Raw genomic sequence first — 18,259 nt, forward strand, 5'->3', positions numbered from 1 at the left:
TCAATATGTCTTACAGCATTTATGCCAAGAGAAAGCCTCTTTCTTAAGTAAGGAAATTTATACTTACTCTCAGATGCTAGTAATGCATTTCGTTTGGAAAAGTAGATCTCAAATATGTGCTTTACATGTATGAGTCAAAGGGTAGTGATTTTATACATGTAACTTCTTCAGAGCCCTGCTTTACAACCCATATTTCTTCCCCTCTCTGCTACCCACTTCCCTGATTTCCAGTAGAAGAAACCATTAATAACATATATTTATTTAGCCATAGCATATAAATTTCTCTGTTTATCTTCATGTTACTTTAAAAACTGGCTATCTCTTTTTGGGACTATCACATATGCTGTTTTTAACTTCTTTTCCATTGGTAAAATGCTAAGTAAAGCAAATTATAAGACTGTGGTCCACACTATCCTCCCATAGGCCCCAGCCTAGTCCAGTCCTGCTCCATATTAAATTATTAGCTTCACTTCTTATTTTGAAGGACTCCAGAACCACCCTTAACTAATTTTAATAGGTTAGGTGAACATCACTTTATTACTTCTTTTACTTTACAAAAAAAATTTTTCAGTTTTCTGATTTACATCATAATTTGTCATTTTCATCACTTGTCAACTCACATTGCCCAAATGTTAATGATTTTTCCTCAAAGCCTACAAACCACCTGCACCAGGATCTTCTAAAGTACTGTTTAATTTGCAGTTTGGAAGGCCTCATACAGATCTACTAAATCAGTATTTCTGGAATGCTACTCAAGAATTAGCATTTTTATAAGCACCACAGGTGATAATTAAAGTTTAAGAACCACTGCTTTTGACCCTCATTTCTTTTAAATTTCTTACACATAGTTTTGTTTCTACTTGAAATATTCACTTATCATACCTACACACTTTACTGTTCATAATAGGACTATCTTTCAACCCCCCTGCCCCGCCCGAGGCAGGATCAAGGTAGATTGATGATACCTGATTCAGGTTCAGTACAGTAGCATTCCTGGGTTACTAATATACCATATTCCCTTTCTTCTTTATGAGTTCTGGAACTGCACAGCAACATCATAGGTATCTTCCCTGAGCTATAAATTCAGTTTTCCCCCATCGAGAATCTTCCTCAGTTACTCTGCTTCATCTTTTTTTCTGCTTCTTTGCAGCAATTGATACTATTGGTAATTTCCTCCTTTTTTGCAGACTCCTTCCTTGCCTTTCAGTGAACTTATTTTCTCTGGGTTTTCTCCCTTCTTAGCAGACCATATCTTTTGGGTTTTTTGATAGGCTTCTTTTCACTGTCTTTTCTTACTTTGCAGGTGACAGCATCCATACCCAAAGCTAAGTACCACACCCAATTTTGCTACAGGAAAACATGGCATTTAGGATTTAATGATCTATCTACTTTTAATGAGTTGATGTTCATCAAGGGAGACTTTCTGACTTTTAAAATATTATCCTTTGAGGGGTATCTGGGTGGCTCAGTAGGTTAAGCATCCAACTTGATTTCAATTCAGGTCATATTTCACCTGTCTCCCTTCCCCCATCAAAAAAAAAAAAAACATTTTAAAGAATAAAAATAATATCCTTTGTATAATAATTAAAGACATAATGTGATAAATTCACCAATAACTTTTAGTTTTCTGTTGCCACTATCTAGTGGTCTCCTGAGAAAAAGCTAAAAAAATCTTACAGTAGCAACTTCTAACAGGAAGAATGAACAAGTGAGTTTTGGGTGGGTATATAAAATGGTGTAATGACTTTGAATGCAGAAAAAGTTCTGATGATCTAATGAACAGCATGGTAATCAGAGTTAAGAATACTGTATTATACACTTTGAAGTTACTAAAAAAGTAGATTTAAGCATTCTCACCACAAAAAAAAAAAAGATGGTAATTATTTGATGTGATGGAGGTGTTAACTAACACAATAGTAGTAATCATTTTGCAATATATGTATATCAAGTCAATACACTGCATACCTTAAACTTACACAATGTTACATGTCAGTTTTATCTCAATAAAGTCAGGGAAAAAATTTAAAAAATTACTGTAAGTTTAGTGTTTAAGTAGCAGAGTACATATCAACTTGATCTCCAAGTGAAATATTGTTCTGGACATACGACTAAATATGCTATAATTGAGTTGTCATACTTTGAGTTTTGTTTAACTTTAACGCCAGAGAGTAATAATTCAAACTAGCAGTTTTTAATGTAATAAAAACAAACATCCTTTATATAAAATCTTTAAAAAATGTATGCTTATCTTTCTTATTTTTTTTTCCTGTGAGTCAGCTTTTCTGGAGAAAATTGGAGTCACAAAAGAAATTACACATATTATGCATTTTTTAAATTTCTTCTAAATGTAATACATGATCATTGTAGAATATTTGGAAAATTTTAAAAAACAAAGAAAATATTTAAAATTACTTCTATTATAATACCTATAGGCATTACATTTCTGCTCATGTTTCAGTAGTATATCGTACTACAACCTATCCATTAAAAATTGCATTCATATTATACATTTTGTCATATAATGGCAAATTATGCAATTGTGTATGTGACCATTTTCCACATTTTAGATATTTTTCTCTAACCAGACTTTTAAGTTTTTAAGTACTGTGCATTTCCTTGCATAGATATACTGTTGGTTTAATTGCTGGGTCAAAAAATACGAACATTTTAAAAATAAAAGTGTATCATTTTAGAAATAATAATAGCAGTTAATATTCATTGAGGACCTCTTTGTACCTACCATTATTTAAGTACTTAAAATGTATAATCTCATTTAATTCTCACCACAGTCTTTAAGGTAGTTACTGTTTTTATCTCCCTTTCTGTGGGGAAAAAATTAGGATTCAGAGAAGTTAAGGATTATGTATGCAGTGGGTATAACTGTGATTCAAACCCAGATCTGCCTGATTCTGGAGGCTGTGTTTTAGAAACTTCCTTTCATATATGCTGAAGTAGGTATTTTTTATTCCTTGTTGCATGAGATCCTCAAATTGGATTTTGTCCTGAGGCCACTGTAGATTTTCATAGTGTAGAAACTCAGATAATTTTTCTATTATAAATAATCACCACTAGTAATAGGAAAATGAAAAATACCTTTATTAAGTGGGATCTGTTTGGGTCTTTCTAGTGAAAAGGGGAATAAAGCCTAGAGGTAATTCTTAAAACAGATTAATTAAAGATGGTCCTACTGTAAGGTGTAGAAGACAGACCATAACTTCTCAAGGCCCTTCATAATTCAATGAAATGAGTATCTGTGTTAGGGGAGCTACTACTTGATAATATGGATGATATATGTAGACCCAGCAGAATCTAATCTGTTGTGCTTGGAAGGAGGTGAGGGAAAGGGATCTAAAAGTGAATTTTTTATTAGGCACTAAATACTATATTTTTCCTGAGTCAAATATTATATCTTTTTTTAAATTAATTTATTTATTTTATATATTTTTTGGCTGAATTCTTTTTTATTTTTGTAAATTTATATCCAACTTAGTTAACATATAGTATAATAATGATTTCAGGAATAGAATTCAGTGATTCATCACTTACATATAACCAGTGCTCATCCCAAAAGTGTCCTCCTTAATGCCCCTCACCCATTTAGCCCATCCCCCGACCCAACACCCCACCAGCAACCATCAGTTTGTTCTCTGTATTTAAGAGTCTCTTATGATTTGTCTCCCTCTCTGTTTTTATGTTATTTTTGCTTCCCTTTCCTTATATTCATCTGTTTTGTATCATAAATTCCACATGAGTGAAGTCATATATTTGTCTTTCTCTGATGACTCTAGTTCCATCCACATTGTTGCAAATGGCAAGATTTCATTCTTTTTGATTGCCAGTAATATTCCATTGTATATGTATACCACATCTTTATCCATTCGTTGGTCAATAGACATTTGGGCTCTTTCCATACCTTGGCTATTGTCAATAGTGCTGCTATAAACATTGGGGTACATGTGCCCCTTTGAAACAGCACTCCTGTAACCCTTGGATAAATACCTAGTAGTGCAATTGCTGGGTCATAGGATAGTTCTATTTTCAGTCTTTTGAGGAACCGCCATACTATTTTCCAGAGTGGCCGCAGCAGTTTGCATTCTCTACAGCGGTGCAAGAGGTTTCCTCTTTCTCCACATGTTCGCCAACGTCTGTTGTTGCCTGAGTTGTTAATTTTAGCCATTCTGACAGGTGTGAGGTGGTATCTAATGGTGGTTTTCATTTGTATTTTCCTGATGATGAGTGATGTTGAGCATCTTTTCCTTGATGATGTGTGTCTGTTAGCCATCAGGATGACTTCTTTGGAAAAATGTCTATTCATGTCTTCTGTCCATTTCTTCACTGGATTATTTGTTTTTTGGGTGTTGAGTTTGATAAGTTCTTTATAGTTTTGGACTAACCCTTAATCTGATGTCATTTGCAAATATTTTCTCTGATTCTGTCAGTTGCGTTTTAGTTTTGCTGATTGTTTCCTTCACTGTGCAGAAGCTTTTTATCTTAATGAAGTCCCAATAGTTCATTTTTGCTTATGTTTCCCTTGCCTCTGGAGACACATCAAGTAAGAAGATGTTGTGGCCAAGGTCACAGGGTTTGTTGCCTGTTTTCTCCTCTAGGATTTTGTTAGCTTCCTGTCTTACATTTAGGTCTTTCATCCATTTTGAGTTTATTTTTGTGTATGATGTAAGAGAGTGGTCCAGATTCACTCATCTGAATGTTGCTGTCCAGTTTTCCCAACACCATTTGATGAAGAGACTGTCTTTTTTCCATTGGATATTCTTTCCTGCTTTGTCGAAAATGAGTTGGCTATATACCTGTGAGTCCATTTCTGGGTTCTCTATTCTATTCCATTGATCTATGTGTCTGTTCTTATACCAGTTCCATACTGTCTTGATGATTACAGCTCTGTAATATGGGCTAAAGTCTGGGATTGTGATGCCTCCAGCTTTGGTTTTCTATTTCAGGATTGCTTTGTCAGTTTGAGGTTTTTTGTCATTTTATATAGATTTTAGGATTGTTTGTTCTAGCTCTGTGAAGAATGCTGGTGTTATTTGGATTGCATTGAATGTGTAGATTGCTTTAGGTAGTATAGACATTTTAACAGTATTTGTTCTCCAATCCGTGAGCATGGAATGTTTTTCCATTTTTTTATGTCTTCATTTTCTTTCATAAGCTTTCTATAGTTTTCATTCAGTATATAGATTTTTCACCTCTTTGGCTAGGTTTATTCCTAGTTATTTTATGATTTTTGGTGCAATTGTAAATGGGAGCGATTCCTTGATTTCTCTTTCTGCTGCTTCATTATTGGTGTATAGAAATGCAGCTGATTTCTGTATATTGATTTTATATCCTGTGACTTTGCTGAATTCATGGATCAGTTCTAGGAGTTGTTTTCTGGAGTCTTTTGGGTTTTCCACATAGATAATCATGTCTTCTACAAAGTGTGAGTTTGACTTCCTCCTTGCTGATTTGGATGCCTTTTATTTCTTTGTGTTGTTTGTCTGAATGCTGAGGCTGGGACTTCCAGTACTATGTTGAATAACAGTGATGATAGTGGACATCCCTGTCGTGTTCTTGACCTTAGGGGGAAACCTCTCAGTTTTTCCCTGTTGAGGATATTAGTGGTGGATCTTTCATAAATGGCTTTTATAATCTTGAGGTATAATCCTTCTATCCCTACTTTCTTGAGGGTTTTTATCAAGAAAGGATGTTGTATTTTGTCAAATGCTTTTTCTGCATCAAATATTATATCTTAATGTTTATCATGAATTGTGAAATTTGAAAATCTGTACTGTGAAAAGAAACTAAAACCAGCCACGTTTAGTTTCTTTGCGAAGATAGTCTAAGAATATTCTGATTTGTTCAGTGTCAGCCACTTTGTGTACAAATTGAAAGATTTTGTATATATATTTTTTAATATCAGCATTCTTTTACAGAAAAAACTCTTATTCAAAAAGAATACCTGTAAGTGGATCAGATCCTAATTATAATATGATTTAGATTCATTTGGGTTAATTCTTTTGCTATTTTTTTTGTTTTTCATCCAGAGAATAGAAAATTATTACCTAACCTATAATTGAAGTTAAAAAATGTCCCCCTCCTCAGATAAAGATATCCCCCTCAGATAAAGATCCATATGTGTAACTATGTTGTTCTACCATTTTCTACCTGTGACCTCCCATAGCCCTCTTGGTTCTGAAGTGATTTCAGTTCTACAAGTTTTTTTAGCTTTAATATATTGTTCTCTTTTTTTCCTCTGAACTATATTCATATGCTAAATTTAAACTCTGGTCACCTAAGATGCAATCTATTTTAATGTTTTCTCTGAAGGTTTCTTAAAGGTTTATGTTGTAGTGTTATATCTTCATTGAAGTTAAGATGGTTTTTTGTTAAATGTACCTTCAATAATGGCTACAAATGATTATCTGGTTCACTGGCTTGAAAACTCTTTAAAGTATGCATATAGAGGTTACAATTTTTAAGAATCACTTTGAAAAGTTCAGGCTGCATCAGTTCATTTTTATTAGTTCACTTTTGTGTTCCTGAGGGACTAGACTATTTTCTCAACTTTCAAAGACTATGCATTATAGTATTGTGTGAATTCTATTTCTAGAATCAGATTTCTAGATTTAGATGACCAGATACCTGTGAATCAGTTTCCAAAGCACAGATAGGTAACTTAAAGCAATTCATGAATATAAGGTATTTCAGCATTATTTCCTTATGTTAATGTGGCAGTTTCAACAACAATAACAAAATCATTACTTAATAACTCAATTTAAAATTTATTCTAGTATCTACTCATTAAATTTAGTTATCAGTTATTAATTTGTCCCCACTGGAAGTCATTTTAGGATTGTGAATGAAATAGATATTTTCAGAAAACATTCTGCTCTTTTACAAGAAGGCGAAGTGCCCTATGATTTAGACACTTGTCTACCTTTTCTCTCTGACATCTAGTGACAGTGTAGCAGTTTTAACCTGTTTGCAGCATGACTACATTAAGTACCATTTTATTCTCCATTTCTTTTTGAGTGCTCCCAAGTCTACTACTCAAGAATCTAATTTTTGCAGTGAAATAAATTTTATGATTTAGCTGTTCCAAAATCCCCCAATTTTTTCTTTTTTTCCTACTCTTTCTCCCCTCCTCATTTTTCCCTGAGGTGTAATCAATACTCTAAGTGTTCGTGGTCCTTTATCAGTAAAACAAACAAACAAACAAACAAAAAAACCTTCTCTAGGATAGTAATCTTATAGGGTCAAATATGGTTAGTTGCTTTTTAAATTAATATTAGTAGTTTTTACTCACCATAGCAATTTGAGAAAAAAAAATCCTGCAGTCTGAAATTGATACCAGTATTCAAACTAATTTTAAATGAAGAGTGTAAAAGACAATAGAAGTGATCTTATCTGTTTTCCACGTTAAAGGACTATTCAGATTCCTATTTTTAAAATAGTAGTCTTTCATTTTTATTCAGATATAAATAGATTTTGTTCTTGAATTTAACACCGGATACAAACAGAAAGCAACTTAATTCTTTCTTCCTAGTGCCTTTAAACAAGCTCCGCTGAATCTTCTTTTCTCCAGTGACTCCAGGGCATATCTCATGGTGTTTCCAGTCTCCTTAAGGGATTATTTGTGTGTGTGTGTGTGTGTGTTCTTCCTTATGTGAGTAAGAGATGGATGCCTTCTCCTGTGTTTCTTACAACTCATTTTCAGCATGGAAGTTCCTTTTGTCTCTTCTTTGCTTGGTATCACCTCATTCCCAATAGGCTGTCCTCTCTAGCTAGATCCCTTTCTAGATAACCAGAGTCTTCTCTCTTTCACATCTCATCATTATTCCTAAGATAAGCACATACACACTCTTGCTCTGTAAGCTCAGAAAGACAGTCATTCCATCTGTGGCCCTGATTTTTTTTTTCTGTGCTCCTCTGCCACTACAGCTAGACAGACGCGGATCACCACTCAGTCTCTGTGACCCTCAGACTTGTAGGGGGAAACGCTCAGAGTACTTTTCAGAAAATTCCTCTCATAGAGGGACTCCCTTTAAAACATCTCTTCTAAAGAAATCCTTTCTTTCTTATCTCACCTTTACTGTCTTCAGGCTTCTCTAATGAATTGTCAGACCAATTTTTTTTTGTGTGAGGCTTTGAAGTAAATATTTTCTGAAGTATTTTATCAGTGCATATCTTTAAAAAATGAAATTTCAGACCATTTATGATATACAGAGAGAGCAGATTTCACCCAAGCCATGAATCCTTTAATGTAAGTATGTCAAATACCCTGTCACCATGACTCAAATCAAGGTTTGTTTTTTTTGGTTTTTTTTTTAGTTTTTGTCACTTCTTCACATACTTTCTACCAGTTCCTCAGCTCTTCAAGGTCCCTAGGCCCTCCTCTTCCTTTTGATTTTATCCCTCTCTTTTTAAAACAATTTTTGAGGGGCATGTGGGTGGTTCAGTTGGTTGAGCATCTGACTTCAGCTCAGGTCATGATCTCACGGTTCATGAGTTAAAGCCCCACATCGGGCTCACTGCTGTCAGTGCAGAGCCCGCTTCAGATCCTCTGTCCCTCCTCTCTATCCCTCCCCAGCTTGCACTCTCTCAAAAATAAAAATATATGTGTATTTAAAAAAATGAAACCTGTTTTTTGGCATTTAATGTATACTTTAGAAAAAAACATTAGAGCCCTCTATTATAATTCCCCAGCTCTCTCTGAATCCATTGTTCTGTTTTGTTTTGGTTTTAAGTTTATTTTGAAAGAGAGAGTGAGTGAGCCGGGAGAGGGACAGAGAGAGAGGGAGAGAAAATGCTTAGCAGGATCCGCAGTGTCAGTGCAGAGCCCCGTACAGAGCTCAAACCCCTGAACTGTGAGATCATGACCTGAGCCGAAGTAAGATACTTGACTGAGGCACCCAGGAGCCCCTCTGGATCCATTGTATTGTTTCATCTTAACTGTTTTTTTGTTCTGGCCAGAAATAACTGGAAGAACTTGGGAATCTAGATTCACTACAAATTTATGCCTCCTACATTAAACCACATCTCATTGCTGTCTTTTGTGAGCTCCTTATCAGATTTCTTGTGGCAGCTATTTCAAATCTTTGCCACATATCTCAAGTCTGTTTCATTCCCAGCATCCTCATTTTTTCAAGAGGACTCTATCTCTTAACTTCACTGAGGAAAAGGGCCTGTATCCCCATCTTCTCCCCTCTCAACTTGAGAAATAGTCTTTCATACTTTTCCTAATTCAATTTTCATTACTCTCTACCTCAGTCTCTTATTTCCTGTCTCAGAAGAAAAAAAAAATGTTTGTTTTTGTTCTTCCAAAAATCATCCTTCCCTTCAAAATCTGGTTTTCTATTCTCAGTAAGCCATTATACACACTTTTTCCAAATCAGTCTTTTTGAAAGATTATTTTTCACTTGTCCTTCCAGGATAAAAAACTCAAGGAAGGAGTTCTCCATTGTCCATACTGTAGGGCAGACATCAGGGTTTAACCGTGACTTCAAGGCTATCTGTAATCTGCCTCCACACTAATACTACAGATAGCTCTCTTTCAGCTTAAGTCCTAGTTTCTCTACAGTCTTTAGTACCAGACTGATTTCTTTTTCATTTCTTTGCTAGACTATTCATTTGGCATTCAGTAGAGGTTTCTTTGCATTCTTATTCATCTTTTTATGTGGAGGTTCTTTTTATGAGCTAGATTACAAATGCGAATGGGACAGAATATTTCTTTCATACTTTCTTGAAGACTGGGAGTTTCAAAGTTACACATAATTTTTTCTAAGATAAATTAAAATTGTTTCTAGTGGTCCTTCACTGCTAGCTTATTTCCTATTAGTTGTTACTAAAATTATTTTCTAAACTTTTATTTTGTTGAATGACAATGGAAATAGTTCAGATTCTATTTTTTTGCCTTACATGCCCAAGGCTATTTGTTGAAACAACAAACGCTGTCTGAAAATGTAAATTTCTGCCAGCCATGACCCAAATATGTATAAAAGGCCAAGAGAAAAAGACATAAGAAAATATCTGTTTAGCAACTTTAAAATAATATCTTTTCTCAGAATAGTTTCTATCCCTGTCTAGTTCACTCAGCATTTCTGCTAATATCTACAAGTACCTGTTGATTATAGTAAATTTCTTTGAAGTAGAGATACAGTTTTAAATTAAAAAGAAATTGTCTTCTCCAGAACGAAGAACACTGGCATTGTCTAAGAGGGTAAAATTAATCTTAAAAAATAGCTATATTTCATATTTTTTGTACATAAATTGAGAAGAAACAGTCTTATTTATAAAGGTATTTTCTTTCTCATCATAGCCCTACCAATATGTCTGCAAGAGTAACCTTATGTTATTGAATGAAATCTGTATTGTATTCAAAGGTATGCCACATACTGCACTAGGTACTTGACATATACTAAGATAATAAGGCATGAATCTGGCCCTTTGGGTGGATAATACATCATTTGAATGTAATTATGAAAACTAGGTAGCATTTGATAGGAATGTAAGTGAGGATAGGCTAAGTTATGCAACACAAACCCCAAAATCTCAAAATTTTACTGGATTAACACAAGTTGAATTCTCATGCAAAATAACATATCAATACAGATTGGCAGAGTGATGCTGCACATCCTAGTAACTTGGGGACCGAAACTGAAGGCAGTTTTATTTCAACATAGGTAGTCCCTGGTACTGTAGCAGGAAATATGGCAAATTGCAGAATGGCTTTTTAAAATTATGTTTGGAAACTTACACACATATCACTCCAGCTTACATTTCATAAATTACATAGTTAAACCTACCTTTAAGATGCCAGGGAAGTTGGGGGCTCCTAGGTGGGTCAGTTGGTTAAGCATCTGACTCTTGATTTTGGCTCAGGTCATAATCTCATGGTTCATGAGTTCAAGCCCCCTGCATCAGACTCTGTGCTGACAGTGCAGAGCCTGGTTGGGATTCTCCCTCTCTCTGCCCGCCCCCCAAACTTGTTCTTTCTCTTTCTTTCACCCTCCCTCCCTCCCTCTCTCTCTCAAAATAAATAAACTTTTTAAAAAAAGATGGCACCTGGGTGGCTCAGTCGGTAAAGTGTCCAACTGTTGGTTTTGTCTCAGGTCATGATCTTGTGGTTTCATGAGTTCACAGACCCTTTGCTGACAGCATCTGGAGCTTGCTTGGGATTCTCTCTCTTCCTTTCTTTCTTCCCCGCCCCCATTCGCACTGTCTCTCTCTCTCTCTAAATAAATAAATTAAAAAAAAAAGAAAAACCAAACCAAAGAAGTATAATGCTGCTATATGCTACCATACTTAAAAGGCCTTTCTGGTATTTGAAGCAACATAGGGGAATCCATGGAGAAAAAAAAATGTGTGTATAGTTTCTATGGGGGTAACTGCATAAAAGTTTGAAAAGTGTAGTCATAGTTAACTAATGTTTAAAAAAAACCTTTTTTAATAAAAATTTGAGCAGGGGCAGTTTTAAGCTTACAGGAACTGAGTGGCAAGTATAGAGAGTTTCCATATGCCCCCTCATTCTTGTTCTCGTATTAACATCTTGCATTACTGCGGTACATTTTGTTACAATTAATGAGGCACTATTTGAAGTCCACAATTTTATATTAGGATTCACTGTATTGTATATTTCATAGGTTTTGAAAAATTTATGATAACATATATCCACCTGTACAGGATCATTCAGAATAGACTGTCCAAAACAATCTCTTGTGCTCCACCTATTTACCCCTCCATCCCTTCCCTCAAACCTCTGGCAACCACAGATCTTTTTCCTGTTTCCATAGTTTTGCCTGTTCCACATGTCATATAGTTGGAATCATATAACATATATTAGAAGAGCATAGCTGGAGTACTGAAACTCTGTGACTTCAAGACTTATTCTAAAGCAACAGTAATAAAGATAATGTGGTATATTTTTTTTTTTAAAGACAATGTAATATTAGCAAAAGAGCAGACATATAGATCTGTGCAACACAATCGACAGTCCAGAAATAGACCCTTATATATATGGCAGAGACAGAGGGAGACAGAGGATCCAAAGCAAGCTCTGTGCTGACAGCAGAGAGCCTGATGCAGGGCTCAAACCCACAAACTGTGAGATCATGCCCTGAGCCAAAGGTAGATGCTTAACTGACTGAGCCACCCAGGCGCCCCTATAAGTCTCTTTTTTAAATAAACTTTGTCAAAAGAATAAAAGTCTTCTTGCATATATATGTGTGTTCTAAGCATACTTACACATAATATCCTTTTATCTTTGCAGGCACTGGAACCCACCTCTTTCTTTACTTGACATACCCTCCTAGGGCCTATAAACTTGGTTTTATTCCTTCTGTCATCAGTGCCCCTCATTACTTCTTCTGGTACAATATTTCCTGAGAAAGTAGTTTCTTCAATGTTCTCAGGGTTCCTATAATCTTAGTCAAATAGTCTCCTTCAGGAATACACTCAAAATCATACAATCTAGGTAACTGGGTAAACTTCGGTGAATGACTTAATCTCTGCCTCATTTCTTCATTTTAAAATGGAGACCATAATAAATTATACTCACTCATTGGAGCTTTGGTGTGGGGCTATTTTATCTGTGTTTTAGAGTTTGGTTATAGTGTCGATGAGCCTGACCAGTATCTAATTCACTTTTCCATTCAGTTGAATGTTCACAAGAAAAAGAAATGAAATGGTTTTAATAAGATAAAGATGAAAGGGCGCCTGGGTGGGTCAGTTGGTTGAGCATTGACTCTTGACTTTGGCTGGGGTCATGATCTCATGATCATGGGATCAAGCCCCCTTTCCAGCTCTGTGTTGAGCGTGGATTCTGCTTGGGATTCTCTCTGCCTCTCCTACCACTCTCCCTGCCTTAAAAAAAAAAAAAAAAAAAGATGAACTGTATATGTATTTTATGTCTATTACTTACAAAACACTGAGAACACGTCCATTGTTTTCACTTTTTTCATTTGAGGATCATCTAAAATTATTTTAATAGAACTATATTTTTTTAAATACTCCTTAAAAATTTAATTTTAAGCAAGGGTTAATTTTTTTGTGTATTTTTCATGGTAAAGAAATGGCTTTTTTTTTTTTTTTTCCATTGCAACTCCAACTTTGTTAAGGAGCAGTTGCCTGCACTGCTAATGTCAAATGTAACTTTAGCTTTCAATTCATTGCTGTGGTTGTGTTTCCAGAGCCTGCTGTAAGAGATAAACCCATTGCAAATGAAGACAGCATTCATTTCCTTCCACCTCAGGCCACACAGAATTGATTGAGGTAATAAAATGACAGCACCTTGTAATATACTGAAGGCTCTTTAATTCGAAAACCAGTTCAAACCTGATTCAGAGCTTGTTTAAAGCTAATTTATAGCTTGCATAATTTTTAGCTGGCCGACCAAGGTAAAGGATGATATATGAAAACTGATAAAGAATTAACTTATGATACATTCAGACTTGTCTTATTAAAGTCAACTGGAATTAAAAAACAGAGGTGGGAGGGGAATGGCAGAAATAATTGGTAAGCTTTGCTTCACATAGGTTAGCATTGTTGACAACAGTTTAAATTTTTCATCATCTCATTTCAGACCTAAATTCTTGTCCTGTCTTTGTAAAATCAGTTCTATTTGCATTTCTTGTATTTTAAAGTCCTTCATTTTTCATCACATATGTATTAAGGTTGGCGAGGCTGGGTGCAGTTAGCAGCTGCTCTGACTTCCACCGTGCCAAATCATGCCACGTTGGCAGTGCTGCTGCTGAATAGTTGTGTCTGTTAGCATTTAATTCAGTCTTTTTCAAGATGCAAGGGGAAAGGAGTTAGAACTCTTCAGTTTTATTTGGGCTGAAAAAATCAGTAGGCTTTTTGCCTTTGTGGGCTGTTTTTATCTATTGGAGTGTATTTATCCTTTTTGACCCACAAATAACATAACTACCATAGTAAAGTATTCTATACTCTGAATGAAACCAAATTTTCAGAAATTTCAAGTCAGCATTCATGAATAAAAAATGGATTACATTTTCCTTTTTTATATTTAAATCCTTTACATAGTTATTGATGTGGTTTGAAGTGTTGAGGTTCAGAGCCCACAGCCAAGAAAGAATTGAGATGTCTTCCGTGTGAAAAGGCGGTTTTATTAAAGCACCAGTACAGGACCAGTGGCAGAAAGAGCTGCCCTGGGATTGTGAGGAGTGACTGATTATATACTTGGGTGTTGGGGGAGGTGAAGGTAAGGGACATTTCCGAAATGACTTTCATACGCTAAAGAAGAGTCTCAGAACCTTGGAGGCCCAGCTACTGTCACGCTAAAGTTGTTTTTGCCTCTAGTAAAGCATTAACATTAAGACAGTTGCAAGTTCCTGGAGGAGTGTTACACTCTGCCGGCCTCAAGTATTTGTCAGTGGGCTGCACGTTATATCAAAACTTAATTTTATCTACATTTCTCTGCCTTTGTTCCCCACATCAGTTACAGCTTTTTTGTGTTTAAAAAAAAAAGACAGTGGAGGATGGGCATATTTTTTGCCATACGCTATTATTATAGGATCCTAGAAAATGTTGAAACTGAGAAGGGCATTTACCATCCTTAACCCTGTGTATCAACTTAGTCCATTGCAAATGTTTTGGATATCTCAGCTAAAAATATCAATAAACATATATAAACATAATTTACATATATGAGACCTTATTTTCATATTCTGTAATTTTTTTTTTTTTTAACGTTTGTTTATTTTGAGAGAAAGAGATCGTGAGTAGCAGCACACAGGGAATGGGCAGAGAGAGGCAGACAGAAAATCCCAAGCAGGTTCTGTACTAACAGCACAGAGTCCAGCGCAGGGCTGGATCCCACGGAACCACGAGATCAGGACCTTAGCTGAAGTTGTAAGCTCAACTAACTAAGCTACTCAGGCGCCCCTGTAATTTCTCCAGTGCTACTTGTCTAGCTATTTTGTGAGGTATTAAGACAAAAAAGATTGTGGTTAATCTAATTATGCCCATAGTAAGCATGGCCATAATTATTTAATTACTCTTTTGAAAATTACAAAGAGGTACATGCTTATTACGGAATAATATATAAATATGAAAATAGAAACCAGTTAGGGAATAGCCATTGCTAGCATTGTTATTTTTTTCTATGTGTATTTTTAAAGATCTTAACATAACGTAACATATGCCATGCATTCTGAGGGCAGAGTTGCTCCAAGGGACAAAAATTGGTTCTCACAGGAATAAAAACCAAAGAGGGTTTGTGACCTCTATCGCTGAACCTTTTCTGATAAAATCTTATTTTTAGTATTTAATTTGTCTCCGGTTTTCTTGGGTGTCGCACAAGAAGTACTATCATTGAGATCACGAAGAATACACAAAAATGTATAATGATCAGTGCTATAAAACAGTGACAAACAAATGGTTGTGATCATATGACATTTCATCAATTGCTTTATCTTGAAGTTATTTCACATTTGCCTGCTGGCTGTTATTGGCCGTCTTGTGGATGCTGTTTATAACTTAGGCTTTAAGAATAAAAAGATTTGTTATTTACTATTATAAACATTATTTAATCCATCATTAATTATTTCAGTTCCTGAAATTAGAAAATACTGACAATATATGAATGATTATTTAGCAGCTATTTTCTCTTATCAAGCAAAACCTAAAGTTCACTAAAATTTTAAGACTGACTTAATTTTTCAGTTACTTTTACTAGAAATGTAATAGTTTGAATGATTTAAGTTTTGCACTGTTATTCTTACATGTTTATGTTACATGTAACTTGACATAATTTTTAAATTTTGTAATGTTACTTTATGATTTAAGTATAGTAGACACACAGTGGTACATTAGTTTCAGGTGTACATCATGATTGGACAACAGTATAGTTTACATTTTGCTCACCACAGGTGTAGCTGCCTCTGGCACCACACAATTCTATAACAGTATCATTGACAGTATTCCTTATGCTGTGCCTTTTATTCCTGTAATTTATACATTACAGAGGAAGCCTGTATCTCTCACTCCCTTTTGCCCATTTTGCTCATCCCCCAATTCCCCTCCCCTCTGGCAACCATCAGTTTTTTTCAGTATTTATAGGTCTGGTTCTGCTTCTTGTTTATTCATTTGTGTTTTTTAGATTCCACATGAGTGAAATTATATGGTATTTGTCTTTCTAGGTCTGACTTATTTCACTTAGCATTGTACTCTCTGCTCTATCCCTGTTGTTGCAAATGGCAAGATCTCCTCCTCTTTTATTGCTAGTAAAATTCCATTTTGGGTATGTGTGCATATCACATCTTCCATATCCATTCATCTGTGGATGGACACCTAAGTTGCTTCCATATCTTGGCTATTGTAAATAATGCTGCAGTAAACATAGTTTATTAGTGTTTTTATTTTCTTTGGGTAAATTTAAAAATTCTGGTTTTAGTTTTTTGAGGAACTTCCAAACTGTTTTCCACAGTGACTATACCAATTTACATTCATACCAACAGCACACTAGGGTTCAATTTTCTCCTTATCTTTGTCAACACTTGTCTTTTTGATTTTAACCATTCTGACAGGTATAAGGTGATATCTCATTGTGATTTTGATTTGCATTTCTCTAATGATCAGTGATGTTGAGAATCTTTCATGAATCTGTTGGTCATCTGTTAAGTCTTCTTCGGAAAAATGTCTAATCAGGTCCTCTGCCCATTTTTTAATTGGATTATTTTGACCTAATTTATATAAATTAAGATTACTCAGCAATTGTAGTTACACAGTTAAGTTACATATTAATAGCTTTTAATTTTAAATTTGTTAAATTATAAATTTATAAAAATTTATATTTAGTCATTCATAACCTTAGATAAAGAGTTAAGCTCTTTTTAAGCATAAAGCTTAACTCCTTTTTATTATATCAAGTACAGCTATACAAACAGCACATACACAGATATACAATATATCTGTGGCATTAAAATTTCATGGGAGGCACTTATGAAAAAAATTTCTTAAAAAAAATTTTTTTAACATTTATTCATTTTTTGAGAGACAGACATAGCATGAGTGGGGGAGGGACAAAGAGGGGGGAGGGGCAGAGAGAGAGGGAGACACAGAATCTGATGCAGGCTCTAGGCTCTGAACTGACAGCACAGAGCCCAACATGGGGCTCAAACTCGCAGACCATGAGATCTTGACCTGAGCCGAAGTCAGATACTTAACCGACTGAGCCACCCAGGCGCCCCTACTTATGAAAAAATTTCTAAGAAAACTCTTTGGGGGATGCTAATAAAAAAGGGTTGAGAAACACTAGCATAAACAACTTTTACATTGCTCTTTTCCTTAATATTCCATAATAAGCATTAAGGGGTAGCTGAGTGTTCCAGTTGGTTAAGTGTCAAACCTTTTTTTTTAATAAAGTTTTTTTTTTTTTTAATGTTTACTTACTTATTTTGAGAGCAAGCAAGAGGAGAGGCGTAGAGAGAGGGAGAAAGACAGAATCCCAAGCAGGTTCCATGGCTCAGCATGGAGCTGGACAGACGTGGGGCAAGATCATGACCTGAGCCGAAATCCAGAGTCTGACACTTAACCAGCTGAGCCACCGAGGCACCCCTAAGTGTCAGACTACGGATCTCAGCTTAGGTCATGATGTCACAGTTAACGAGACAGAGCCTAGCATGGAGCTCTGTGCTGACAGCATAGGAGCTTGCTTGGGATTCTCTGTCTCTGCCCTTCCCTGTGCAGTCTTTCTCTCTCTCTCTCTCTCTCTGTCTCTCAAAATAAATAAATATTTAAAAAAATTATTTTTTCATAAAGTCAGTTTTGTGACCTACACACGGTGTATGTTGCTAAATTAAGAGGTAAATAGATCTATTTGTGACATCAGTCATTATAATCAGTTTTATTTGAAACATATTTTGAGATCATAATCCTTAAATATCCATAAAGTACTAGATCACTTTGTGATTGTTGGAGACAGAATTGTAAATATCTATGTAGAGAGTGAAACATAAGTCTTAATAAATCTAAGTTTCAGTAGGATTCCTTTGTAACGTTTTTTGTGTGTTACTATTTGAAGTCTTTCAAATGATCTGACCTTTGTTTTACTGTGGCCCTTGTGGTTTGTATGCATATTTTTGTCTTCTATAATTCTAGGGTTTGATTTATGAGTCTACTTATTCACACACATTAATGCCTTTACCCTGGCCACTACTATACTATGAAGATTCAAAAACGAGTAAGACATTTTGTCTAATAATTACTTAAAAATGGTAGCCAAATAGAATTCTTCCTCTGAGTAATT

The 18,259-nt window shown here is 35.1% G+C and overlaps 1 protein-coding gene across 3 annotated transcripts in view; it reads left to right on the plus strand.

Annotated features, from left to right (window-relative positions):
- The window catches only part of PHF14 (PHD finger protein 14), a 208,970-nt gene that overhangs the window by 160,303 nt on the left and 30,408 nt on the right, over positions 1-18,259 (plus strand). Inside the window, exon 18 of one of the 3 annotated variants that reach the window (XR_009610015.3) lies at positions 13,182-13,263. The exons of the other annotated variants lie outside the window; for them this stretch is intronic. The gene's annotated coding sequence lies outside the window, so the exon portion shown is untranslated. The remainder of the gene's footprint in view (positions 1-13,181; positions 13,264-18,259) is intronic. 3 annotated transcript variants of the gene reach the window in all.

This window comes from Panthera onca, chromosome A2 (assembly GCF_046562875.1).
Source record: "Panthera onca isolate mPanOnc1 chromosome A2, mPanOnc1 haplotype 2, whole genome shotgun sequence".
NCBI classification, from domain to species: Eukaryota; Metazoa; Chordata; class Mammalia; order Carnivora; family Felidae; genus Panthera; species Panthera onca.